Here is a 27,598-nt window from a genome sequence, read left to right on the forward strand (position 1 = left end):
CGCTGGAGCTGCGATTGGACACATACTGGAGCGTTCACGATGCTCAGGACAACGTGAATAGCACATTTACGGAGTTGGACACACTGCAGGTAGAGGTTGGACAGGAAGAAAGGGAACGGGTGACCAACAGGCAGAGTACTAGGTGCAGGCAGGTAGTGCAGGGGTCCCCTGTGGCCATCCCCCTCTCCAACAGATACACCACTTTGAGTACTGTTGGGGGGGGGGGTGGCTTATCAGAGGAAGGCAGCAGCAGCCAACTTCCTGGCACCAGGGGTGGCTCTGCTGCACAGAATGGGAGGAAAAAGAGGGGTAGAGCTATAGTAACCACAGAAACCACAGAAACCCCACAGTGCAGATATAGGCCATTTCGGCCCATCGAGCCTGCACCGACACATATCCCACCTGATCCCCGTAACCCCTACACCAACACATATCCCACTCTATCCCCACGTATTTAATCCCAACACTAAGGATCAATTTATCATAGCCAATCAACCTAACCCGCACATCTTTGGACTGTGGGAGGAAACCGGGGCACCCGGAGGAAACCCACGCAAACACGGGGAGAATGTACAAACTCCACACAGACAGTCACCCGAAGCCGGATTCGAACCCGGGTCCCTGGCGTGGCAGTGCTTTTGTAAGGGGAATAGATAGGCGTTTCTGCAGCCGCAAACGAGACTCCAGGATGGTGTATTGCCTCCCTGGTGCAAGGGTCAAGGATGTCTCCGAGCGACTCCAGAACATCTTGGAAGGGGAGGGTGAACAGCCAGTTGTCGTGGTGCATATAGGCACCAACGATATAGGTAAAAAGCGGGATGAGGTCCTAAAAGCGGAGTATAGGGAGTTAGGAGATAAATTAAAAAACAGGACCTCAAAGGTAGTAATCTCAGGATTGCTACCAGTGCCACGTGCTAGTCAGAGTAGAAATAGAAGGATACTTCAGATGAATACGTGGCTGGAGGAATGGTGCCAGGGGGAGGGATTCAAGTTCCTGGGACATTGGAACCGGTTCTGGGGGAGGTGGGACCAGTTCAAACCGGACGGTTTGCACCTGGGCAGGGCTGGAACCAATGTCCTAGGAAGAGTGTTTGCTAGTGCTGTGGGGGAGGGTTTAAACTAAAATGGCAGGGGGTTGGGAACCTGAGCAGGGAGACAGAGGAAAGGTAAACAAGGATAAAAGCAAAAGATAGGAAGGAGAAAAACAAAAGTGGCAGTCAGAGAAATCAACGGTTTAAATCAAACATGGCCACAGTAAATAATAATTCTAATAGGTCTAAGAGCGTTAAAAAAACAAGCCTGAAGGCTTTGTGTCTTAATGCGAGGAGCATTTGTAATAAGGTGGATGAATTGGCTGCGCAAATAGAAGTAAACAAATACGATTTGGTTGGGATTACGGAAACATGGCTCAAGGAAGGCCAGGACTGGGAACTCAACATACAGGGGTATTCGATATTCAGGAAAGATAGGCAAAAAGGAAAGGGAGGTGGGGTAGCATTACTGGTTAAAGAAGGGATTAACACAATTGTAATGAAGGATATTAGCTCTGATGAGGTGGAATCTGTATGGGTAGAATTGAGAAATACTAAGGGGAAAAAACGTTAGTGGGAGTGGTTTATAGACCTCCAAACAGTAAGGCGGAGGTTGGGGATGGCATTAAAAGAGAAATTAAAGAAGCGTGCATTAAGGGCACAGCAGTCATCATGGGTGACTTTAATCTACATATAGATTGGGCCAACCAAATGAGTAACAATACTGTGGAGGAGGAATTCCTGGAGTGTTTACGGGATGGCTTCCTGGACCAATATGTCGAGGAACCAACCAGAGATCAGGCCATCTTAGACTGGGTATTATGTAACGAGAAAGGATTAATTAGCAACCTTGTTGTAAGAGGCCCCTTGGGTTGGAGCGATCATAATATGATCGAATTCTTCATTAAGATGGAGAATGAAGGAGTTGACTCGGAGACTAGGGTCCTCAATTTAAATAAAGGAAACTATGATGGTCTGAGGAGCGAGTTGGGTAGGATTGATTGGGGAATGGCACTCAAAGGGTTGACGGTGGATAGGCAATGGCAAACATTCAAAGACCGAATGGCTGAACTACAGAATTTGTTCATCCCAGTTTGGCATAAAAATAAAACAAAAAAGATGACCCAACCGTGGCTAACAAGGGAAATTAGGGATAGCATAAGGTCCAAGGAGAGGGCATATAAATTGGCCAGGAAAAGCAATAATCCTGAGGATTGGGAGCAGTTTAGGATTCAACAAAGGAGGACAAAGGGATTAATTAAGAAAGGGAAAATAGAATGAGAGTAAGCTTGCAGAGAACATAAAAACTGACTGTAAAAGCTTTTATAGATATGTGAAGAGAAAAAGATTGGTGAAGTCAAGCATAGGTCCCTTGCAGTCAGAATCGGGGGAATTTATAACGGGGAACAAAGAAATGGAAGACCAACTAAATACATATTTTGGTTCTGTCTTCACAAAGGAGGACACAAATAACCTCCCAGAGATGCCGGGGAACATAGGGTCTGATGAAAGAGTGGAACTGAAAGAAATCAGTATTTGTAGGGAAATGGTGTTAGGAAAATTGATGGGACTGAAGGCCGATAAATCCCCAGGGCCTGATAATCTACATCCCAGGGTACTTAAGGAAGTGGCCCTAGAAATAGTAGATGCATTGCTGGTCATCTTCCAGAACTCGATAGACTCTGGAACGGTACCCATGGATTGGCGGGTAGCTAATGTTACCCCACTATTCAAAAAAGGTGGTAGAGAAAAGGCGGGGAATTATAGACTGGTAAGCTTGACATCGGTAGTGGGGAAAATGCTAGAGTCCATTACAAAAGATGTAATAGCAGAGCACTTGGAAAGCAGTGACTGGATCGGACAAAGTCAACATGGATTTACAAAAGGTAAATCATGCTTGACTAATCTACTGGAATTTTTTGAGGATGTAACTGGTAAAATAGATAAGGGAGAACCAGTGGATGTGGTGTATTTGGACTTTCAGAAGGCTTTCGATAAGGTCCCGCATAAGAGATTAGCGTGCAAAATTAAGGCACATGGGATTGGGGGCAAGGTATTGACTTGGATAGAGAACTGGTTGGCGGACAGAAAACAAAGAGTTGGAATAAACGGGTCATTTTCCGAGTGGCAGGCAGTGACTAGTGGGGTACCGCAAGGATTGGTCCTAGGACCCCAGCTGTTCACAATATACATTAATGATCTGGACGAGGGAATTGGATGTAATATCTCCAAATTTGCAGACGACACAAAGCTGGGAGGGAGGGTATGCTGTGAGGAGGATGTCGTGAAACTCCAGCACGATTTGGACAAGTTGGGTGATTGGGCAGAAACATGGCAAATGCACTATAATGTGGATAAATGTGAGGTTATCCACTTTGGTGGCAAAAACAGGAAGGCAGATTATTATTTGAATGGTAATAGATTGGGAGAAGGGGAAGTGCAAAGAGACCTGGGTGTTCTTGTACACCAGTCGCTGAAGGTAAGCATGCAGGTGCAGCAGGCGGTTAAGAAGGCAAATGGTATGTTGGCCTTCGTAGCAAGAGGGTTTGAGTACAAGAACAAGGATGTCTTGCTGCAGTTGTACAGGGCCTTGGTGAGACCACACCTTGAGTATTGTGTGCAGTTTTCGTCGCCTTACCTGAGGAAGGATGTTCTTGCCATGGAAGGAGTGCAGCGAAGATTCACCAGGCTGATACCTGGGATGGCAGGAATGACGTATGAGGAGAGATTGTGTCGATTGGGCTTATACTCACTGGAGTTTAGAAGACTGAGAGGGGATCTCATCGAAACCTATAAAATTCTGTCAGGCCTGGACAGACTAGATGCAGGAAGGATGTTTCTGATGGCCGGGGAGTCCAGAACCAGGGGTCATAGTCTAAGGATAAGGGGTAAGTCATTTAGGACTGAAATGAGGAGGAATTTCTTCACCCAGAGAGTGGTGAACCTGTGGAATTCTCTACCACAGAGGGCGGTGGAGGCCAGTTCATTAAGTATATTCAAGAAGGAGTTCGATATATTTCTTAAGGCTAAAGGGATCAAGGGATATGGGGAGAAGGCAGGGACCGGGTACTGAATTTGGATGATCAGCCATGATCTCATTGAATGGCGGAGCAGGCTCGAAGGGCCGAATGGCCTACTCCTGCTCCTATCTTCTATGTATCTATGTATTGAGGAAATCTACATATTATAAGGGGTTAATTTCAGGTGCTTGCTAGGTATAAGTTTTCAGACTTGACACCGGTCAAGAGTCGATGTGTAACTAGAGCTATTGCACGTACTTGGATTACAGCCAAGAACAGATGTCTGCCCACCTAATGAGAATGTAGAAGTGAAACAATGGGTTTCATTTGAAGTACCCAGTGACTTAATAACTTGTACATGATTAAGATTAAGGAGGACCTCCGGTTACACGATTCATATCCTGTTATATCTTAACCGTTGACTTATGTGTCCAGGATCCTTCTGTCAATATGTTATTTCTACCTGATGATTAATCTAAAATGTATCCTGATAGAGGAACAAAGGAATGTCAATCAAACTTGTTTGTTACACTGTATAAATATAGTACGCTCACGCTGTATCATTGGAATAATAGCCTCACCCCTTGAGTGGAGGTACTGATTCCCCTTGCAAGTTAAATAAAAGGCCTGTCCGTCTGACGAATCCAAGTGTGTATTGAGTCATTACCCAGAGCTAAGAAGTAAGGCACTTCTACAATTTGGAGGTTCCACCGAGATGGCTTGCTGTACCAATTGGTGAGTTAACAGACGCCGAGTACGTTGCTCGGTTGGGAAAATCCCATCGGCCGAAGGTGGTGTTTTGCCACATTTTTGGGACTTTCCCTGCCAGAAGCATAGCTGCGCATAGTCTGTTTATTCCATTGGACAGTACTGCCATCGGGTAATTGACTCACAAGGTTCGGAGGTTAAACTGCCGTTGTGACTGCTTCCCTTTCAGAAACGGAACAGAGGACCAGCCATGAGGCGCTGACGCCCTGCGAACAGGATCGTGCAGAAAAGGACTGTATAAAGGTACCAGAGAGAGAAGGTTAAGTCAGGAATTTGATTAACTAAGGAGCTAGCGATTTATTGGAAATTGAACTAGCAAGGTTCCAGCTTGCTGAGAGAGAAGGTTAAGTCAGGAATTTGATTAACTAAGGAGCTAGCGATTTACTGGAAATTGAACTAGCAAGGTTCCAGCTTGAAGTTAGCTGGGACAAATTGAAGGCCCTTTTTGCTAAAGATTTGGCTAAAGGGAGTAGGGTAGAAGGAGAGAAGAGCTTGAAGTTAGCTGGGACAAATTGAAGGCCCTTTTTGCTAAAGATTTGGCTAAAGGGAATAGGGTAAAAAAAAGAGAAGAGTGGGCGGTTGTCTGAAACACAGTGTCAATGTTTAATGTTTATGAGAGTGAGTATTTAACTACTTGTTATTATCAATCAACTTTGCAGCTTTGTCCAGTAAGGCTGCATAGGTTGGGGATTTAGTAACACTTTGGTTGTTGTTTAACAAGTGTATTGTTTATTGTTTATTGTTATATGTATTAATGTTTAGTCATGTCTGATCTGTAGGGGCGTCCCACGCAGATCATAGAGTGTTACGGAATTGTTGTATGTTTTAACTAAAATATTTAAGCTGAAAAAAAAACTGCAGAAGGGGTTGGAAAAGACCCAAGCCGGGGAAGTGAGTCCCGCGGCGGAATGTATGGTTGAGAAAATAGTGATGTCTTTTACATGATCCACTAAGCTATTGTGGATTCAGTATTTTCCCCAGTTAGAAATACCTTCCACGAGGGTTGAGAACCCTCGAGTTTTATATGTATGTATAGTTTATTAATCTGATCTGTAGGGGCGTACAACGCAGATCATGGATTGTCACGGGAGTTTAGATTGTTTTAAGTGAACCATTTAAACTGCTAAAATGAGTGCTAGCGCCAGTAAGCCACCCGAGAAAGGCACGCCAGCAGCCTTTATGTTAAAGAACTGGTCAATCATCCATTGATCACCTACCAAATTGGTCCAAATGGACTGTAAATAAGACTAGACCCTTTCCCTCAGATAGTCATTTAACATAGAAAGAATTACTTGCCTCGAGAAATGTTTAACGGACAAGAGAGAAATAGAGAACAGCCAGATAAAAAGACTGCCTCTATGTTTGTTGAGTCAGAAAAAAAAAATTACCCTGAAGAAACACCTTTCTCCTCTATTATGGTAGGATAACAAGGTAACTATAGAAGGATGAATAGAGGGGAATATAGAGGAAGACGTGGTAGAGTAAGAGGGTATGGACGATCTGGTAATTGTTACAATTGCGGACAACCCGGACATTGGGCAAACCAATGCCCTGTGAAAAATCGTCAGAACAAAACCTCCAATAATGGACCTCCGTTAGAGAGTAAAGGTCCTAATTTCACTGTCCATAACCCGTTTTCGGACCAGTCAGGAGGTTACCCTACAAACGGACAGGGATTTAGGAGAAATAGAGATCAGAATTACTGACTGACACCAGCAGCCCCAGGCGCCACAGACCACCAAATGCCCGTTGTTTCTTTAAATTCACACAGCGAACTTGAAATTAAAATGCAAATAGCTGGGAGACCTATGTCATTTTAGTAGATACAGGAGCAACCTTTTCGGTGTTAGGGAAAGGATATTCTGAAGGAATGCCTATTAATGGGAAAAAGACTCCGATAGCTGGATTGGCTGGAATACTACAATGCTTGAATCAATTGACTCCCCTCACAGTAAAAGTAGAAGAATTTGAGGAAGAACACTCCTTTCTGTTATCAGGAGATGTCTCTATGAATTTATGTGGAAGAGACTTGCTGTGCAAAATGAATGCTACAATCATTTGCTCCGCATCAGGAGTAACAGTAGAAATCCAAGTAGATAAGGCATATGCGTACCCAGTAACAGAAATAAAACACCCTGTTCTTTACGCATGGGAAATTGCCGACCCAAGTTTGAGTCCCAAACTTGTCAGTCTGTTAGGAGCGTGGGGATTCATTACAAGCTCCATAAAACAATACCAGGAATCCCTGAAACTAGGGAAATGGCATCCAAAATTGCACTGCACGGCCTGCTATGACAAAACAGGACAAGATTATCAGCCGTTTTTTAATTTAAAATACCTCCTAACTATTAGACTGCACAGCCCTATAAAGTTACAATTAATCCAGCTGCACCATTACCCAAAAGGTCACAGTATCCATTGTCAGAGAAAGCAGAAAAAGGAATTGAGCCAGTGATGGAATCATTGTTAAAACAGGGAGTTAACGCCGGATAGAATAAAGGTCGTTTGCAACACATCGTTGCCAAAAACTAAAAGAGAAATGAAGCATTTTCTAGGAATGACTGGCTATTGTAGACAATGGGTATTGAACTATTCAGAAATAACCAGACATGAGCATGACAAATTTGGAAAATTCGCGGTTACCTGACTTCCTCGGGAACCCAGATTAAAAATGCACAAGAAGTGCAAAATCTTTTACTAGCTATTCAGAGACGTAAACAGATTGCAATTATTAAGTGCCAAGCGCACATGGGGCATTTGGACAAGGTTGCGCTTGGAAACGCTGCTGCAGATAGCGCTGCTAAGTCAGTAGCTATATCAAGTACTGAACGACAAGTTTCAGCCTTCCCTGTTAGGGAAAAGCCAGAGATACCGCAGCCCCCGTCCTTAGATGATGTGCTGACCCATCAAGATAGGGCCAGTTCTGATGAAGTAAAGGAATGGGTTGTTAATCATTGTTTTAAAAAACACTGACGGCTTATGGGTTCATCATGACGGCCGCATGGTGGCACCCAAATCATTACTATCACCAATTGCCCGATGTGTTCATAAATTCACCCATGCGGGCAAAAGGGGGATGGCGGACTATATCCTCAAGACCTGGTATGCACCAGGAATCTCAAAGTTGGCAAAACAAATATGTGAAAATTGTATTATCTGCCAGACAATGAATGCAGGAAAAAAAATAAAGAAGGTACAGCCCGCATCCCATCCAAACCCCATGGGTCCTTTTGTACACTTGCAAATGGATTTTATTGAACTACCTGTGTGTATGAGCTTTAAATATGTATTAGTTATTGTTGATATGTTTTCAAGATGGATTGAAGCGTTTCCTTGTAGAAAGAGTGACGCCACTACTGTTGCTAAATGTTTATTGAAGGACATTGTACCGCGCTTTGGGATACCAGCAAAACTGTCAAGTGACAATGGGTCCCATTTTATGGGAACAGTGATTAAGGAACTATGCAAAGCCTTACAGATTAACCAGCACCTCCATTGCAGTTATCATCCACAGTCGGCTGGACTAGTGGAAAGATATAACGGGATGCTGAAAAACAAGCTTGCAAAACTGTGTAAAGAAACTGGACTTAAATGGGTTGATTTGTTACCCATAGCTTTAATGACAATGCGGTCTGCTACCAACAGAACTACAGGATTGTCGCCTCATGAGATCGTCATGGGAAGACCACAAAGATTGCCCTTTTCGGCACCTTTAACAGCTAAATAAATGGACATTCATAAAATGGAGGAAGATATGTTGAGTTATTGCATTGCACTAACCAAATGTATTTCTAGTTTCCATCAACAGGTGAAGGAAGCCCAGGTCGATCCCGCTGAAGGAAAGTGCCATACTTTCGAGCCAGTAGATAACGTCTACATAAAAATCTTCAAGCGAAAGAATGGCCTTCAACCCAGATTTGAGGGACCCTTCCAAGTACTCCTGACCACAAACACCGCTGTAAAAGTAAAGGAGCGACCAACATGGATACACGTGTCCCATTGTAAGAAGGCATCAGTTGAAGACGATACACTGCCAAGATGAACTGGATTTGGACTCTAATAAGACTGTCCCCTTTGTTAACGATAATTGAAACTGCCATATTGATTTATCAGATCCCCTGAAGGGCAAACCATGCATAGAAGAATGTGTACTTTTAAACAGTGATTTCTTTTATATTATATGCTATAACGAGACTATGAAGGTTCAGCTTCAGGATCACACTATGCAGGTACCCCCGTATCAACCCCTGAGTCTTAGGATTAGGCAGAATAAGATAGTAGAAGAAGATAGTGGACAGAAGCTTGATAAGCTATGGGTCACATGCCGTGATACTGTATTACCAAGTGACAAAACTGCGAACGGAGGGGTTATCTGCAATGGTAATTCAAGGGGAGGACTGGCCCTGACAGCTAAGTCAATGTTTTGTGATAATCCTTTTCATAACTATCATCAAGTTATCTGTACGCTAAAAGACAGAACCTTGCCAAATGCTGGATATGCAGCCACATCCCTGTGCATGCAGAGGGTGGAATACCTCTAAGGCCCATTCCCTTCGAAATAAAAGAGATGGTAGGGTGGTTATTACAGTCTAATACCACCTGGAATAAGGAGGCAGCCAGTACATTTCAGACCCAAAATAGTTTAAACCCAGATCAGTTGGAAAATGAATAGAAAGATGCAGGATACAACCTTATAAAATTTGAAGGGTGGTTTCATCCCCAATATGATAATCGAAGGAATCCAGAGAGTCTATTAGTGCATACCCTTGGTTACCACAAAATTGGACTGGGTCATGTTATTTGGGATATGTAGTGCCCTATATACATCATATTTCATCTTTGGATAGCCACCCTGGGACACGAGTAAAACGAGCCATTACAGAAACTGAAAGGTTCTTTGTTATAGCATTTCCCTGGTATGGAACAGGGAAGCTAGCAAGAGAATCTATAAGCATGGCAGCAGTGTTGGAACAAATAGCCAATGATACTGCTGATGCTCTTAGTGATGTAAACGCAGAAATGGTGGCTTTGCGCACTGTTGCTTTACAAAACCGCATGGCTCTGGACTATTTGTTGGCAAAAGAAGGGGGCACATGTGCAATCATAAAAACCAAATGTTGCACCTATATTCCAGATAACTCAGAAAATATCACCAACCTGGTAAACCACATAAAAGGAGGCTGTAGAGAAACTACGTCAACCTGAACCGTGGTCCATGTGGGATTGGATTTCAGGATGGGGGAGGAGCATTAGGAAAGCAAATTTTGGAAGTCTTAATTGCAATTGTGATGATTATAATTTTAATTAGTTTATTGATTGGTTGTTTAAAATTATTGTGTACAAAAGTCCTTTCCTCATTAACGTCAACTCCTCCAGTACCAATGATATCTGAATATGAGGATATTAAGGGTGAGACCTTTGATGTAGAATTTCTTAAACTTAGCGAAATAAATTGTCCTTAGAAAGGACAAAAGGGGGGAATGAGGAAATCTACATATTATAAGGGGTTCATTTCAGGTGCTTGCTAGGTATAAGTTTTCAGACTTGACACCGGTCAAGAGTCGATGTGTAACTAGAGCTATTGCACGTACTTGGATTACAGCCAAGAACAGATGTCTGCCCACCTAATGAGAATGTAGAAGTGAAACAATGGGTTTCATTTGAAGTACCCAGTGACTTAATAACTTGTACATGATTAAGATTAAGGAGGACCTCCGGTTACACGATTCATATCCTGTTATATCTTAACCGTTGACTTATGTGTCCAGGATCCTTCTGTCAATATGTTATTTCTACCTGATGATTAATCTAAAATGTATCCTGATAGAGGAACAAAGGAATGTCAATCAAACTTGTTTGTTACACTGTATAAATATAGTACGCTCACGCTGTATCATTGGAATAATAGCCTCACCCCTTGAGTGGAGGTACTGATTCCCCTTGCAAGTTAAATAAAAGGCCTGTCCGTCTGACGAATCCAAGTGTGTATTGAGTCATTACCCAGAGCTAAGAAGTAAGGCACTTCTACAGTATCTATGTAACTTTTTCAGGTCTTTAAAATTATTTACTATGCCTCCTATTTTAGTATTGTCTACAAATGTGGATACCGCTCCCTCTAGCCCTATATCGAAATCATTCATGTACACAGCGAACAGAAGTGGAACAATGCTACCCACTTTCAATCACTCTGAGGAAACTTCTGCTCTCTATTCACTCCTGTCTAACTAGTTTTTAATCCAATTGGCTACCCTTCCCCTAATTCCATACATCTTAATCTTCTCCAATAGTCTCCTGTGTGGTACCTTGTCAAAGGCTTTCTGGAAGTCCATATACATGGCATCCACTGTATTCTGCCCCTCCCACCCCCCCCTCCCCCCACAACATGTCTGACACCTCAAGGCACTCCAACTGGTTTGTCAACATAGGAAAATAGGAACAGGAGTCGGCCTCGAGTCTGTTCTGACATTCAATCAGATCACAGATAATCTGTGTCTCAACTCCATTTACCCACCTTTGATCCATATCCCTTGATACCCTTGCCTAGCAAAAATCTATCAATCTCACTTGAAAATTTCAATTGACCCAGCATCCAGAACCTTTGGGAGGTGTGGTGGGGGAAGTTCCAGATTTTCATTATCATTTGTGTGAAAAAGTGGTTTCTGATTTCACCCCCCAGTGGCCTAGCTCTCATTTTACGATTCTGCCCCCTTGTTCGGGATTCTCCTATCAGAGAAAATGGTTTCTCTGTAACTACCCTATTAGAACATAGGAATTGCTAGATAGAAAAAGACCATGGTATTCCTTCTACTATCCTGTTAGTCGCATGATACAATGATAATGGAGTTGTTAACTAATCATAGCAATCAATCTCTATCAAGAAACCTAGAAATTACATGAGGAAAACCCCAGTGGTGGAGAGCTTTGGGAAACATAGGTCCAAATTGATCCCTTTATCATTAAAATACTTCAGTTGGATCATCAGCAAGTGATGGAAGAAGTCGCCAACAGTGCTACCAAGTGGCACTTAACTCATCAATAACTTGCTCACCGATGCTTCGTTTTGGTTCCTCCAGGACCACTTTCGACTCCAGACCACATTACAGCCTTTGTTTAAACATGGGCAAAGGAGCTGAATTCCAGAGGCGAGGTGAAAGTGACTGCCCTTGACATCAAGGCAGCATTTGACCGAGTGTGGCACCAAGGAGTGTTAGTAAAACTGAAGTCAATGGGCATCACGGGGTGGGGAGTAGTCGGACATTGCGGCAGGGGGGTTGGTCGGACATCGGGCCAGTCGGGGGTGGGAGGGGAGTCAGCGATTGGGAGCGAGGAGAGAGATGCTGCAAATGGCTGAGGGGAGGTCAAAGGGGAGCACTCCTGCCCCTCCTGGCCCACAAGGAGTGCTCGTAAAAGGCACTTAGCTTGTGGCGCCATCATCTCCCACCTCTTTTTCACAGCCGCGTTTTCCGACCCCTGGGAAACCTGTGCAGTAGCAGTTAATTTTAAATTGGGCTCCCAATTGCTGAAACATATCTGTGGGACTGTCCTTAAATCTTTAGGCAGGCTAACCCCAAATCCATATGAAATTTTGAACAATTGATGATGAAATTCATGGATGGTCAAGATCTTGACAGATTTCTTTGGTGTCAGAGCTCTGAAGAGTTAGTCATCAGAATATGGGTAGATGAGGCAATGACCAAAAAGCATTTTGTGAATATGAAAGAATTATTATACAAAAAGGAAGTAATTTGTACTAAATGAGATTTTCATTGACTGAATCTGAGAGGTCATCTGTGACTTTCTATAATGGAAATATTTACCTAAAGGAATTACAATCAAAGAGATTTATTAACACTAACCAATTCCTCTATTCCACAAACCTGATCATGATTCCCAAATGGGTCATCTTGAATTTATTTTTGTTTACTTAAACATCTCTTGCTGAGGAACAGTGGCATAGTGATACAGCACAGGATATGGTTTGTTCCCATGATTTCCCACAGGGCAAGTTCCCTTTCTCAGTTGTGTTAGTTAGAAGTGCAGAGTGGTGGTCAGGTGCTTCCACAGAGAGCGGGGGGAGGGGAAACGAGAGGGAATACAGATTTTTGTGATCAACTCATTTGCAATCTAGTATATGGTACACAGCATGAGCAGACCCGCAACAGGGGAAAAGGTCAAAAATATTGTCTAGCTAACCAAAATACATCCAATAAAATCTTTTGAGGGTGAGGTGCCCTGGGTTAAACTGGAAAGCATACAGATATAAACTATTTTTCATGATTTTAAATGGCAGTCAGTGCCTGAATATACTTTATTATTCAATAAATCCCTCCTTCTATCTTCTCCCTTTGGAGGATCAGATCAATTTGACCAAGCAAGATAACTTAAAAATAATAATGTACATTAATCAGCTAGAAGCTCAGATTTTATTCTTAGAGGGGGGCTTTGTAAAATGTGTATGTCCAGTGATAGAAAACAGTCAGGGTGATTGGACACTGTCAGATTCTCTTAATTGGACCATAAATGACCCCTATTTTGTAAGAAGCACAAAGCCCTCCTAAAATTTGAAGACGATAAAAAAAATTCTGTCTCTGGAGTGCTCAGGACTCTGGTCATATGCTTTGAGATTCAAAGGGCAAACTACCAAGATTGTAGAATGGGTACTCCTCATCCATTGCCAAATATATTGAGATAAAAGAACAAAACTACTGAGCCCTCAAATATTCACATAAGACGGATGCAAGTTGTAAGCAATATAAGAAGTTTTTAATCTTTTGTTAAGCTGTGCAAATAGAGATTTAAATTGCAAAATTGATTGGAAATAAACTTCTGGTGTTTCACACCATTCCAGCTTTCTAATAAAATATACATGTTTTGGTTCAGAAAGATTTTGCAGCATAGCAAGCCTTCGAAATTCTTGATACACTGTTGCACTATACAGTACTATTACCTTCATTTTTGCAGGTATTGAACTACATAAGCATCCATATATTGCCAGTACAAAATGGATTTTTGGAAATAATTACAGAAGTGTCAAGATGTACACTATGCCAAACAAAGTCTAGAAGTGCCACTGCATTCCTGCAAAGTTCTGAAATGGGGCCTCATGTGATAGCTATTTTGTGAAGGTCACTGAAAGAAAAAAGTTAAGTGGGTTCCAATACATAAAATCCTCGTGCAACATCAAAGAACAAATACATAATTTCAGAAGGGTGAAAAAGGGTTAAAGAAAAAGCTTTCAAATATAATTATTTTAATCATTAGCACACATTGCTACTGTGTGTAGGCATGGAGAAGACTACTTCCTCAAAGAATGACTAAACCCCTGTGGTTCAAGACCAATAAAGCATTTTGATAGTTCCAGAGGGAATTCTGTTTGAACGGAAGCTCCTTTAATCGATACCAATGTGACTTATCAGGTCTCTTTAATATCCTGTGCTAGCTATACTGTGTCTTATAAATGACAAGAAATGAATTTTGTTAAAATGCTGAAAATCTACTCCTGCTCACTGATAAATAAGTAGTGCATTCTAACATGAAATTGCTCGAAGGATTACACCATTTACTCTTCCTGCTTAAGGCAAAAATTGTACATGATATATTTAAAAGCACTTGTGATTTACTCAAAAAAAATTGTAGACTATTGTATTAAAAGACAACATAAACCAAAAAGTAAAGCTCAAATATAAAGCACAATTATTAGAGGGAGGAGGGTGTAACATAGGCAAAGGTCTCAAATGGCATTATAAACTGCATGAGCAGGGAAATTTACAGACCTCATTTGAACCATCCTAGCTACTTTTTGTTCTTAGTAACAGAACAAATTCAGTCTTTACTGACTTAATTTGGAAATGACTGGTCACTCACATGTTAAACATTAATTTTTTTTTAAAATCATGTATTTAAAATTACATTAACTTAAATATTTTAAACAAAAATTTAATTTTTTGAAATAAATAATTAAAGTTTTTTACAGGGCTAAAAATAAACTTACCTTTTTTGAAAGTATTTTTAAATTACAAATGAGTGAATTTTTTTTTTTTTTTTTAACTTTTTTAATCTCTAAGGTTTTCAGGAGGTGGAGGTTCTGCAGAAAGCGGAACTCTCCGCCCCCACCCGCCCCCCCCCCCCACCCGCAGTCTCCAGGGCAGCCAGATGTTCTGTCAAGAGAATCGGAAATGCCGGTTTTCAGCGCATGCGCTTCGCATGCCTGAACCGGCACTTGCGAGGCCCCTATGGGTGTGTACACACCTCGTACACATCCATGGGGGTTGGAAAATCCAGGCCATGAACATAGGAATGCACAAGACTGGAAACAACAACAACTTGCATTTATATAGCGCCTTTAATGTAGTAAGATGTCCCAAGGCATTTTTCAGGAGCTTTGTCAAACAAAATTTGACACCGAGCCACATAAGGAGATATTAAGACAGGTGAGGCCAAAGGAGCATCTTAAAGGAGGAGAGAGAGGTAGGGAGGCAGAGAGGTTTAGGGAGGGAATTTCGGAGCTTATAACCCAGGCACCTGAAGACACAGCCGCCAATGGTGGAGCGAGTAAAATCAGGAAGGCGCAAGAGGCCAGAATTGGAGGAGCTGAGAGATCTTGGAGGGTTGTAGGGCTGGAGGAGGTTACAGAGATAGGGAGGGGACGAGGCCATGGAGGGATTTGAAAAGGATGAGAATTTTAAAATCGAGGTGTTGCCAGACCGGGAGCCAATGTAGGTCAGTGAGCACAGGGGTGATGGGTGAACGGGACTTGGTGCGAGTTAGGGCACGGGCAGCCGAGTTTTGGATGAGCTGAAGTTTATGGAGGGTGGAAGATGGGAGGTCAGTCAGGAGAGCATTGGACTAGTTAAGTCTAGAGGTAACAAAGGCATAGATGAAAGTTCCAGCAGCAGATGAGCTTAGACAGGGGCGGAGACAGGCGATGTTACAGGAGGTGGATGTAGGCGGCATTGGCGATGGAGCGGATGTGTGGTCGGAAGCTCATCTCAGGGTCAAATAGGACGGCAAGGTTGTGAACAGTTTGGTTCAGCCTCAGACAGTGGTCAGAGAAAGGGATGGAATCAGTGGCTATGGAACAGCGTTTGTGGCGGGGACTGAAGCCAATGGCTTTGGTCTTTCCAATAGTTAGCTGGAGGAAATTTCTGCTCATCCAGGACTGAAAACACCATTGCCATCTTTCTGGCCAATTCTCAGTGTTTCGGAATAAATGTATCCCACAACATTTGTCACATTATATCAAATTTTCCTCTAGGTATTTACCCAAATCTCTTTTCAATTTCAGTGATACAATTGTTGCCTCCTTTGGCAATCAATTCCACACCTTCACCACCCTCTGTATAAAGTAGTTATTTTCTATTCACATTAACTCCACAATTTCTTCTATCCATAGCCGGCGATCGAGGCTCCCCATTGGTAGAACGCAATCATAAAACGAACGCTCATATGTACTGTGAAAATAAAGGTTTGGGAGCAAAAAAAAAGGAAGCTATATAATACTTGCAAAAGCAAAATACTGCAGATGCTAGAAATCTGAAATAAAAACAGAAAATGCTGGAAATACTCAACAGGTCAGGCAGCATCTATGGAGAGAGAAACAGTTAACGTTTCAAGTCGAATACCTTTCGTCAGAACTGGAAAAAGTTAGAGATGTAACAGGTTTTAAGAAAGTACAGAGGCAAGGAAAGGGGGGAGGGGAGGAAAGAACAAATGGGAAGGTCTGCGATAGGATGGAAGGCAGGAGAGATTAAATGACAAAAGGGAGGATGGTGCAAGGCAAAAGGAGATGGTAACAGGACAAGTAAAGAAACAGAAGATGGGTCTAGAGGAGGTGTAAATGGGAATAGCAGAATCATCAGCTCCTGTCTGAAAAAATGGGGGCAGAGGTTATGATCCTAAAATGTTGAACTCAATGTTGAGTCCGGAAGGCTGCAAAGTGCCTAATAAAGATGAGGTGCTGTTCCTTGGGCTTACGTTGAGTATCATTGGAACAGTGTAAGAGGCCGAGGACAGAAAGGGCAGAGTGGGGAATTAAAGTGACAGGCGACCGGAAGCTCAGGGTCACGCTTACGGGCTGAACAGAGGTGCTCTGCAAAGCGGTCACCCAATCGGCATTTGGTCTCCCCAGTGTAGAGGAAACCACATCGTGTACAATGAATACAGTATACTAAATTGAAAGAAGTAAATCACTGTTTCACCTGGAAGGAGTGTTTGGGGGCCTGGACAGTGGGAAGGGAGGAGGTAAAAGGACAGGTGTTGCATCTCCTGCACTTGCATGGATAGGTGCCATGGGAAGGGGAGTGGATGTTAGGGGTAATGGAGGAGAGGACAGGGTGTTGGGGATATAGAGGAGAGGGCCAGGGTGTTGGGGCATCCCTTTGGAATGCTGAAAGAGGAGGGAAAGATGAGTTTGATGGTGAGATCATGCTGGAGGTGGCGGAAATGGCAGAGGATGATCCATTGAATGTGGAGGCTGGTGGGGTGGAAAATTAGGACAAGGGGAACCCTATCGTGGTTCTAGGAGGGGGGGAAGGGGCAAGAGCAGAAGTGCAGGAATTGGAACAGACATGGTCGAGGGCCCTGTCAGCCATGATGGAGGGGAATCCTCAGTTGAGGAAAAAGGAAGATATATCGGCAGTACTGGTATGGAAGGTGGCATCGTCAGAGCAGATGCGACAGAGATGGAGAAACTGGGAGAATGGAATAGAGTCCTTACAGGAAGCAGGGTGGGAGGAAGTGTAGGCAAGGTAGCTGTGGGAGTCCTTTGGCTTATAGTGGATATTGGTTGAATATATAATACTTGCATTTGTGTAGGACCTTAGCCACCAAGTTCCACCTCTTGACTTAATTTCTAGAATCCCTTGGACTGCTGGCATTTTGAAAACAAATACAATATACTCACTTAACAAGTTTGCCATTTCATTACTGTCGAGACTATAAGCAAGTAATAGGTGTCAGCCGTGGCTCAGTGGTAGCACTCTCACCTCTGAGTCAGGAGGCTGGGGGTTCAAGTACCACTCCAGAGACCTAAGCACTAAATCTAGGCTGACACTCCAGTGCAATAGAGTGGGAGTGCTGCACTGTCAAAGGTGCCATCTTTCAGATGAGACGTTAAACAGAGACTCTGTCTGCCCTCTCAGGTGGATGTAAAAGATCCCATGGCACTCCTTCTGAGCAAGAGTTCTCCACGGTGCCCTGACCAATATTTATCCCTCAACCAACATCACTAAAAAGCAAATTATGTGAACATTATCAAATTGGTGTATGTGGGACCTTGCTGTGCGTAAACTGGTTGCCATGTTTCCTACATTACAACAGCGACGACACTTCAAAAAGTACACTGGCTGTAAAGCACTTTGGAACATCCCGAGGTCTGGAATGTCCCGAGGTCGTGAAAGGCTCTATATAAATGCAAGTCTTTCTTTCTTTCCTTTGTATCAATTTTCACAGTGCAGAAAGAGCACAAAATACTAGCAGTACAAGGGAACTTAAAAATAAATCAATAAGAACTTAGTAGAATTAATATAAGTAAACAAATGGTAATGAAGAAAATAATGGGACGTAAGATAGTCAATTCTCCATGACCTAATGATTTCCACCCCAAGGTATTAAAAGAAATAGGTGAGAAAATTACAGATGCATCAGTCATAATTTTCCAAAGTTCTCTGCAGTCAGAAAACCCCAGAGTATTAAAGAAATAGGAGAGGAAATTACAGGTGCATTAGTTTTCCACAGCTCTCTAGATTCAGGAATTGTGCCTTTTGATTGGAAAATTGCAAGTACCACTCCAATTGTTAAGAAGGGTTGGAGGGAGAAATCAGGTAACTACAGACCCATTAGTTTAAAATCAGTTGGGGGTAAGTTACTGGAATCTATCATCAGAGACAGTGACTGAGCACTTAAACAAGTATGGGCTGATCAAAGGGAGTCAGCATGGATTGGTGAAGGGTATCCCATGTCTGATCAATCTAGCTGAATTTTGAGAGGAGTTCACTAGCATAGTGGTTAGGGGAGTGCCCATAGAGGTTGTCTATATGGATTTTCAAAGGGAATATGATAAGGTTCCACGAAGACATTATTAGAAAAAATAAAAGCACACAGATTAATGTCCACTTGAGAGATGGCACCGCTGCCAACTCCTTTCATACTGCATTGGACTGTCGGCCTCAGCTCCAGACCTGGTATGGGGTTTGAATCTACAATCCCGATGCCAAACCCACTTCTGAGAGTTCTATCAATAGGGTAAAGCTGGTACTCCCATATAAATTAAAAGATGGTTACCTAGAACACTAAAGCATTTTGCTTCCAATTTGAATAAATTCATCCACATTCAAATTTTGCTTCGTGCCAGATTTATGAGTTTTGGTCAGGCCAGTTGCGGCAATGGAAAAACTGCCATTCAAACTACAGGAAACTCTTTTTTATCCGGCACCGACGGGACTGGCGTTGTGCCGGTTGATCAAAAAGTCCAGATTACAGAGAGGTATACTTACCAAGGTATGAGAGCCCCGTACACGGCCACAGGCGCAGGAGCCCCGGTTACCCGGCACTTGTGCAGGAGTCCCAGTTACACGGCCACAGATCCAGGAGTCCCTGTTGCACGACCACAGGTGCAGGAACCCCGGTTACAAGGCCACAGATCCAGGAACCCCGGTTACATGGCCACTAATATGTAGTAAAACTTACCTGAACCTACTCCTGAATTTTGCCGGTTGAGAGAGATTTTCGGATATTTTCCTGTATCGACGGGGACACTCAACCACTGGCTATAGCTAGCATGAAATTGAGCCTGCTGTGCCCATGATTGTCCATGGATGTAGATGGAAAATGGTTGGCAGCATTCTTGCAATTTCTGGATATGTGTGGCCAATGAGTGAGGGCCCCTTGCTGGTCATGTGCATTTATAAAACTGGCCCTTTGGTGTGAGCCAAAACTTGGCTGTAGCAGTGCAACTTTGTCAGCTGATGTCAAGAATGCTGCCACTCAGAGTGGGTCATACCACCCTTCCAACTAAGGAGAATAGTGTGGATGAGGAGAGGAATATAATCTTAACAGTAACTTTTTCAAAAATAAGGAGTGTTTGAACAAAAAAGTATAAATTTCTCTAGCACAAGAAAATGTCTTCATTTAATTCCGTTAGAATTTGTCCAGTTCCTAATCCAATGAAAGCTACTACCACAGATTATAGCCTTATTTCAACCGTCTAATTACATTGTCGTCTATACAATGTTTTGATTCATTTTAATTGCAAAGTTGTTGGGCTAGATTTTCGTGGAGCCGTCAGGCGGGGTTTCAGGTATGGGGGGGGGGGGGGGAAATCCCGAATTTGGGGGTCCCGACACCATCCTGCCCAAAACCCCGCTCCACGTAAGTTTCAGGGGCGGCGGGTACCCGCCCCGCACTGGGACCCGCCGAAACCAGGCGGGAAGGGATTAGTGCCAATTAACTGCCTGTTAACAAGTAGTTAACAGGCAGTTTTTAGCCTAATCCCTATTTTGAGGGGTTTCCCCGACAGCTCCAAACCACGCCAGGTTAGAGCAGGCGGGCCGTCGGGTTGAAGGAGTTGGAGGGGTCGCGATGTTGGTGCTCAGGTGAGTGATGGGTGCATGAGTACAAAGGTAAGTGTGTTTGGTGTGTCTAAAGTGTGTGAAGAACTTTTACTTACCTGTACTTACCTTAACAGCCTTTCTTCCTGTAGCCGTCGGGAGCCCATCACTCAGCCGGAACTGAAAGCTGAACGGCTGCGATCTGTGAAAAGTGACAGCCTTCAGCTTTGAGTGCCGGTAAGAGTTCTAACTGAGTCTGTGCAGAATGACTCATGGTAGAACTCAGACTGTCAGTGTTTCACAGCTTCAAACAGCTGTAAAACACTGATATTTCATCTGTCAAGTACTCTTGACAGATGAAATTGCAGTCTGTGATGTCACCTGTTGCCGGGTGGCCCTTAATTGGCCTGCTGAGCCCGCTGGGCGGGCTCAACAAGGTCAATCAAGGGAAAATCGCGCGGATTGGCCGGACATCGAAGTAGGCGGGTCAAAAACCCGAAAGTTGAAGTCCCGCCTTCTTCCCGACAGGTTCGGGAAAATCTACCCCGTTGTATTGCACAGGACACAAAAGTCAGACTTTTGTTTTAAATAACTACCAAATGATGCAATGTTTAATGATGTTCCAAGACTAACATACAAGCTTGCCAGATTCATTTACAACAGTATGGGTCTTGATGATGGGCTTTTCTAAAAATGACTACATTTTCTCAACTTACAACTAACTGACCATTAACAAAGAATTTCATTAAAATCACAACAAATTGGGAAGCATTGCATTATTAAAAAAAAATCATTCCATCTGTCCAAGGGAATTTTGTTATCCTACAACTATTTCTTAGTTGCATTAAAGCAAAAGTCAGTATCCCACTGGTTGGTTACTATTGCATTTTCACACTATTCGTGAATTTATGCCACACCACAATAATAATGCACGGTAACTGCACAATTGCAAAAAAATTATTTTATAGAAATTAACACAAAACAATGGCATGCGTGCTTTTAACTTTATATAAAATTAAATGCAGTTAAAACTTTTATAAAATATATCTATTGTGGTACTTTTGTGGAAGATCAAAACGTTCTTTCCCAGCAGCCCCATCTCGTAAGGTACAAATAGATCACAGCTATATATAATTTCAATTCTAAATACCAAGAATGGCAGAAAAATTATTCATGAACCAAACATTGAAGATGATACAGCGAAAGGTTGATATCATGGAATAGGCAGTTGACCTACACTGGATAAACAGCAGCTCAGGAAATCTCATTGAGATATTCAAGATCCTACAGGGCACAGGTAAATTAAATCCTAACAATATGTTTGACATAATCACAAACTCTACAAGACAGTTCAGGCTCAAGCTCAGAAGACGGAAAGCAGTGGAGGTAGATAGTGTCACCAAATTAAACTGGAACCTGGACAGATATTTGGCAGAGAAAGCGACTAAGAGCAATGAGATACAAGAGTGAATTTTATGTGGGATTGCTCCTTGCTTGGAGTTTTTCCTCAGTGGGAGCACCATGAATCAGATGAGCTCACTTCTACGCCTGATCCACAAACTGAATTCCCATTGCAAAATTTACCTTATAGTGGATAGCGTATCTGTGGTAAACCACTGTTAACCCTGTACATGTCTGTGTGGTAAACCACTGTTAACTCTGTACAAGTCCAGGCATGTCTCCACCCCTGGCTCCACCCCTAAGCCCGGGTATAAAGGTGACTCACCACCCTTCCCCCGGGAGCTTAGGATGGATTCACTAGCAGAGGCATGCTCCAGTTCTTAGTCAATAAAATTGATGCGCTATCAACAACACCAAAGACTACGAGATGGACTTATATGAAGTAGGCTTTTATTGACTAAGAACTGGAACATGCCTCTGCTAGTGAATCCATCCTAAGAGCTCCCGGGTATAAAGGTGACTCACCACCCTTCCCCCGGGAGCTCTTAGGATGGATTCACTAGCAGAGGCATGCTCCAGTTCTTAGTCAATAAAAGCCTACTTCATATAAGTCCATCGCGTAGTCTTTGGTGTTGTTGATAGCGCATCAGTATCCCAGCCTTTGCAAACAGCCTGATGGATTGCAATGATCTCTTCCTGTACTGTACATTCCTATATTCATAAGATTAGTACAGGTGGCTGGAAAGCTTAAACCTTCAATTTCAAGAATGTTTTCTGTTAAATAAATCCTAACCAAGCAGAATTAAGAACAATGCTTATTAAAGTAATTATACTTCAGAAAAATGGGAAAAGTTGCGCCAGCATAGTTCCACAAATACCGCACCAGCATAGTTCAGTTCTGTTTTGTGCAGTTCAAATTTCACATATCCTTATATATTCCTGAAACTGCATGTTTCGATAACCCCTCCACCAAGGCATTTATAACTTTCTATTTAAATATTGATTTGGTTCAGGTGTAGGTTTGGTGAACTCTGCTAAACACTGTAACCCAAAGTCTGCTCAAAATATTCACTTTAGCATGTTCAGCTACTCTTACATACTTAAATCAAAAAGCATATTGTAGGCAACAGACTCTGTTAGGCCTCCCTAGAGTGCTCTGGCACAAAAAAATTGCAACAGTGTAATTTAGATATTTTAATGGATTTAAATTAATATAACTATGTGCGATTTCCCATTCATTAAAGATAGGATCGTGTTGCATACTCTCTTCATCTGTTTTGAGTGAGAATAAAGAAAGTGCCATGTGTGACCGAGCTCCTAAATGCGATTATCAATTTTTTAATTTAACTGTTTTTTCCAGTAACATTTTAGTACAGGTTGAACGTCCCGAATCCGGCAACCTCGGGACAGAGGCCAAGCCGGTTTTCAGGTTTTTCCGGACTTCGGAGCGTGTTTCTGATGTCCGAAGTCTGGAAATATCGCAACCTGGGCTCGGCCATTTCCGGACTTCGGACATCAGAAACACGTTCCGAGTCTGGAAATGCCTGGGCCTGGCTGGCGGCAGAAACAGGGGGTCCGGATTCCAGAACATTTTACGGATTCCGGATGACCCTGCCACCAATCGCCCCAGAGTCCAGATCGTTCCGGATTCCGGAACTCCGGATATTGGGTGCTCAACCATGTACTGCTCCTTGCTTTTTTTTTGGCTTGTTTTAAATTGTATTTAGAAATGTTTCGATAGAAACTAGTTCAGGCATACACTAACAGAAATGGGACAATTGTTAGAATGTTGGCTTCAAGGCATTCTTTCAGACAAAGTGCGAGTGCGTGAGTGAGTGCGAGAGTGAGTGAGTGCGAGAGTGATAAAACATAAGCGGAGGAAGATACTAGCTCTGGCTTTAGGAGAGGCCGAAAGTCTTACCTTCCCCTACTCCCTCCAAGGGCTTATAATTTCTGAGATTTCTCAAATTCAGATTGTTTATATTATATGCCATTTTATGCCTCCAGCTTATTTTTGTCATCCGATGTTTTTCCAGCTACTTCTTTTGCCCCATATGGCCTTGAGCGAAGCTAAAAGTTAATGCAGCCGCTGTAAGGGAATTTTACCCAAAATGCGGCTTTAAGTAGCTGCATTCCTTCTGGCATGCAACAATGCGATTTCCAACGCCCATGTTGGAGACCTGCCACTTGCAGCCCAAACCAGGTCAGGAGTATATCTTAATTAGGATTAAACTTATTGGGGGGCGACCAAGATTTCCCAATTTGGATGAGCAAAAAACTCACAGAATTCTGGACCCGCAGTTCCTCAATGCCAGCCCCGGAAAAGACTCCAAGTAGAGTTTTTCAATTTCCAATCTAACAGAAATCTCTAATTACTTGAAAAAGGAGTGATTTGCTGAAATAAATCCTACCTCACTTCACATAAGAAATAGGAGCTGGAGTAGGCCATTCGGCCCCTTGAGCCTGCTCCACCATTCAATAAGATCATGGCTGATCTTCTGCCTCATCTCCACTTTCCCGCACTATCCCCATATCCCTTGATTCCCTTAATATCCAAAAATCTATCGATCTCTGTCTTGAATATACTCAACGACTGAGCCTCCACAGCCCTCTGGGGTAGAGAATTCCAAAGATTCACCGCCCTCTCAGTGAAGAAATTTCTCATCTCAGTCCTAAATGGCCGACCCCTTATTCTGAGACTGTGAACTCTGGTTCTAGACTCCCCAGCCAGGGGAAACAACCTTCCTGCATCTACCCTGTCAAACCCTGTAAGAATTTTGTATGTTTCAATGAGATCACCTCTCATTCTTCTAAACTCTAGAGAATATAGGCTTAGTCTACTCAATCTCTCCTCATAGGACAATCCCCCCATCCCAGGAACCAGTCTGGTGAACCTTCATTGTACTCCCTCTATGGCAAGTATATCCTTCCTTAGGTAAGGAGACCAAAACTGTACACAATACCCCAGGTGTGGTCTCACCAGGGCCCTATATAATTGCAGTAAGATGTCTTTACTCTTATACTCAAATCCTCTTGTAATAAAGGCCAACATACCATTTGCTTTCCTAATTGCTTGCTGTACCTGTATGTTAACTTTCAGTGATTCGTGTACAAGGACACCCAGGTCCCTCTGAACACCAACGTTTCCCAATCTCGCACCATTTAAAAAATACTCTGCTTTTCTATTTTTCCTACCAAAGTGGATAACTTCACATTTCTCCACATTATATTCCATTTGCCATGTTCTTGCCCACTCACTTAACCTGTCTATATCCCTTTGAAGCCTCCTTGCATCCTCCTCACAACTTACATTCCCACCCAGCTTTGTATCATCAGCAAACTTGGATTATATTACATTTGGTCCCTTCATCCAAATCATTGATGTAGATTAACCAAACCATGGTGGGGTGATCACATAACATGGATATGTTAGACATCTATACAGCAGCAAATTCCTTCGATTACCATCTATGGGGGAAAATGGCATTGTCTAATAAACAGCAGTTTAATTTACTGCCTTTACGTCACTTGACAGAATTAACCTCAAAAGGATGGTGGAATATAATGGATTTTGATTACAAGCCAAAAGGATATTGTCCTCTAACTTTGCCGGAACCCAGGATTCCACAAAATTTCAACACTGGAATCCTTAAAGCCCGATGCCTGGTACGTGTAAGATAAATTTTCCAGATTCCCTGGCAGACACACACCCCCTCCAAATTCTTCAGGTTAAAAAGTTCAACCATACCTTCTTGTGCACCTCCACCCTCCATAAATTTGGACCGGTGGTGGCTAGTGGCCAGTTTCTGTTTTGTTGTCTTTTCTGCATAATGGAAAGATTTCCTGGCCTCTAGCCAGCTTCCACAAGGTATACTTGGCTTCAATCCTGTTTTCTCCTACGTTTCCTCTTTTGACTTGTACTGGGGCAGCACACCTGAACTGAATATTACTTACTATTTGCCTATATTTAAGTGACTACACTTAAAAAGTAATTAATTGGCCGTGAAGTGTTTTAGGATGTGCTGAAGATTACTGCCCTCCATGTTTCACAATGGTTGAGTTTTCAGTGTTTGTGAAACAGGCTTTTCTGAATACTGTAGTTTCTGAGCTATGACTACAAAGATTCTAATCAGCATATTTGGACTGGGGACCTGTGCAAGAGGTTCATTTCCAGTTTGTTAAAAGTGCTGAATTATGATAGCCATGCCTCCGTGCTGACTGGTTCTCTAAAGCTCATGAACAGCAAGTATTCTGGAAGCTGCATTAATCGGTGTTGATAAGCTACCTTGCATGAACAATTCCTCTATTAAGGGCTCTAATAGATGACATCTGTTAACTTAGCCACAATATTCTTAATATTAGATGAGTGGTTATAGGAAACCTGTTCTTCAGAAACCACATTCATGCACTTAACTGTGCAAAATAAGTGTATTTTTCAATATATGAGGAAATAACCAAGTTCCCAAAGTCGTTCTGTAGTGTCTCTCTTTAGCATTAATAAAGCACTGGGAATCTGTTTCACTGTTTAAATAAAGTAATTTTTCAAACAGATGACAGAATATTAAGAAATGCCCAAAGAATGCACACACTGTGTGACTGGGTTTGGAACTTTACCAGTAACAAAGTAGTTGGGAGTTTTCATTGGCTCACTATATATATTATATATATATATGTTAGTATATCTCCTGTGGCAGTGCTCACATTAAGTCATAAATGCACAGTTTTATAAGGACAGGAAGATTAAACCATGTAAAACACAACCGCACTGAAACTCGATGGCACTAATTATGCTTGGACTTGTGCCTGCCGATCCTCTGCAGCACTGACCCCACCATAATTGGTGGGGTCAGCTCATCTACAGGGCCTTTGGCAGTTCATTAGTGCAAATCCCATGCAACACAGGAGCAGTACATGGAGATAGTCCGGAAATTACAACACAGCCTTTACAAACAATGGCTAAATACTACAGCAGCAACCTGGGAGGCAGCAAGTAAGTAGTAAATTATTTGCCAGACTGACATCATAAAGAGCTCCCGTGTGATTTTATGCCACTTTTACATGATCTTATTGAATGGCGGAGCAGGCTCGATGGGCCAAATGGCCTATTCCTGCTCCTATTTCTTATGTTCTTAAAGGATTCATTGTCTGTTTCAGCAAGGGGTATATCTCAGCACTCAAGTCATCTGTTCACATTGTTTTCTGCATACCTTGAACACCTCAGAGAGAGCAGAATAGTTAGTCATAGAGTTATACAGCACAGAAAGAGGCCCTTCGGCCCATCGCATCCTCGCCAGCCATCAGGCCCTGTCTAATCTAATCCCATTTTCCAGCACTTGGTCCGTAGCCTTGTATGCTATGGCATTTCAAGTGCTCATCTAAATGCTTCTTGAATGTTGTGAGGGTTCCTGCCTCTACCACCCTTTCAGGCAGTGAGTTCCAGATTCCAACCACCCTCTGGGTGAAAAAGTTCTTCCTCAAATCCCCTCTAAACCTCCTGCCCCTTACCTTGAATCTATGCCCCCTTGTTATTGACCCCTCTACTAAGGGAAAAAGTTCCTTTCGATCTACCCTATCTATGCCCCTCATAATTTTGTACACCTCAATCAGGTCCCCCCTCAGCCTTCTCTGCTCCAAGGAAAACAACCCCAGCCTGTCCAGCCCAGGTAACATCCTGGTGAATCTCCTCTGCACCCTCTCCAAAGCAATCACATCCCTCCTATAGTGTGGTGACCAGAACTGCACAGGTATTCCAGCTGTGGCCTAACCAGCGTTTTGTACAGCTCCATCATAACCTCCCTGCTCTTATATTCTATGCCTCAGCTAATGAAGGCAA

The 27,598-nt window shown here is 42.8% G+C and overlaps 1 protein-coding gene and 1 long non-coding RNA gene across 2 annotated transcripts in view; one reads left to right on the forward strand and one right to left on the reverse strand.

Annotated features, from left to right (window-relative positions):
* LOC147109099 (latent-transforming growth factor beta-binding protein 2-like) overlaps window positions 1-27,598 on the reverse strand; it is an 817,740-nt gene that overhangs the window by 662,822 nt on the left and 127,320 nt on the right. The gene's annotated exons all lie outside the window — the stretch shown is intronic.
* LOC147109100 (uncharacterized) lies at window positions 4,141-10,795 on the forward strand. The gene is made up of 2 exons (XR_015080173.1): window positions 4,141-5,062; window positions 8,615-10,795. It is a non-coding gene; the product is annotated as an uncharacterized LOC147109100 (long non-coding RNA).

This window comes from Somniosus microcephalus, chromosome 12 (genome assembly GCF_052327205.1).
Source record: "Somniosus microcephalus isolate GS21.2 chromosome 12, FLI_Smic_1.0, whole genome shotgun sequence".
Lineage (NCBI taxonomy): Eukaryota > Metazoa > Chordata > Chondrichthyes > Squaliformes > Somniosidae > Somniosus > Somniosus microcephalus.